Here is a 2057-nt window from a genome sequence, read left to right on the forward strand (position 1 = left end):
GAGGAATTTGTCTATTAATCTTCTGAAAAAAGAATCAAGTCAAAAGCACTCTTCTGTAAAAAAATTACATCTATTCTTGTGAGCGCAAAGTTTCTGTTTTTTTACAGCAAGATCACATTAACTTTCACCCAAGTCTTCCCAAAGGTCTTACTTGGCACTTTATTGAAACAAAATCTATAAAACATGATTACTACAGTAGCTTAATCATGTAAACACACAAAAACATTAAGGGTAAATATTGGGTTGTCTCCCAACAAGCGATTTTCTTTAATGCCTTTTAGCTAGGCATGATGATTTCAATGATGCTCACATAAAAGATAGGAATTGAAACATAAAGAGAGCATCATGAAGAATATGACTAGCACATTTAAATCTAACACACTTCCTATGCCTAGGGATTTTTTGAGCACACAACTTACGGGAACAAGAATCAACTAGCATAGGAAGGCAAAACAAATATAACTTCAAAACTTTAAGCACATAGAGAGGAAACTTGATATTATTGCAACTCCTACAAGCATGTATTCCTCCCGCATAATAATTTTCAGTAGCATCATGAATAGCAACTTTGTTCTCATAATCAATTGTAACCTCTTCCTAAATAGTGGAATCGTTACTAGCTAAAGTTGACACTCTTCCAAATCCACTTTCATAAATATCACAATAAGATTCAACACCCTCCAAAATAGTGGGATCACTAATTCCTAAAGTTGACACTCTTCCAAACCCACTTTAAATGATAGTATTATTCATACTCCAAAATATATAAGTGAAGTTTATGGAGCATTCTACAATTAATATAGACTAACCAATATCCAAGCTCAAAATGTATAAGTGAAGCACACGAAGCATTCTATAAAACCATACTCAAAATATTTAAGTGAAGCACAAAGAGCAATTCTATAAGATCATACTTAAAATATATAAGTGAAGCACCTGAAGTATTCTATAAATTGATGAAGGGCTATCTCATACTAGAATGGTTCTTAAAGAAAAGGAAAAACACAAAGGACACAAATCATGTGAACAAAACAAAAACCAAGGTATACCGATAATTGTTGAAGAAGAAAGATGGGATGCCAACCAGGGCATCCCCAAGCTTAGATGCTTGAGTATCCTTTGAAATATTTACTTGGGGTGCCTTGGGCATCCCCAAGCTTGAACTCTTGCCTCTCTTTATTCTTCTCATATTGATAGTTCCTCGACCTTCGGACACTTCATCCACACAAAACATTAACAAAAACTTGTGAGATCCGTTAGTGTAATAAAGCAAATCACTACCTTTAGGTACTGTAATGAACTCATTATTTATTTATATTGGTGTTAAACCTACTGTATTCCAACTTCTATATGGTTCATACCCACCGATACTAGCCATAGATTCATCGAAATAAGCAAACAACACACGCAAAACAGAATCTGTTAAAAACAGAACACTCTGTAGTAATCTGGAAGTTTGGTAAACTTCTGTAACTCCTACAATTATGAAATAAATATGAAAATTTTAAACATTTGTACAGAAGTAATGTGCAAAAAGTTTCAGATCCATTTGACTTTCCAGTAAGAAATGTAAATTCACGCACTACAGCCAAAGTTTCTGTTTTTGTTCTGCACATAGTAAACAAGCAATCTAATCATCCTAAAACCAAAGCTTGGCACATTATTTTTATAATACAATGGATATATACAAGGGGATAATTATTTAGAGAGAAACTTCCATGAAAAATTCTACATTGTTTCCGTGAGCATGAACACAAGTGCTCAAGGTCGAGCCTCACTTCTTCAATGCATAACTTTCCAATCGCTTCTCTTTTTGAAAAACTTTTTAGGCATGAAAGGCAAGTAAATTTTTTTGTATTTTCATTCTTTTAATTTTTTTGTATGTTAAACCCACAACTAAGCAAAATTAAAAAGGGAAAACAGAAACTACATAGTGAAGAAAGCAAACAAGCACACACGAGAATACCAACCCCACGCTATTGCTCCCCGGCAACGGCGCCAGAAAAGAGCTTGATAATCCCCAAGTGCAGTAAATCATCGTAGCAATTTCCAAAGGT

Source organism: Triticum aestivum, chromosome 4D (assembly GCF_018294505.1).
Source record: "Triticum aestivum cultivar Chinese Spring chromosome 4D, IWGSC CS RefSeq v2.1, whole genome shotgun sequence".
Lineage (NCBI taxonomy): Eukaryota > Viridiplantae > Streptophyta > Magnoliopsida > Poales > Poaceae > Triticum > Triticum aestivum.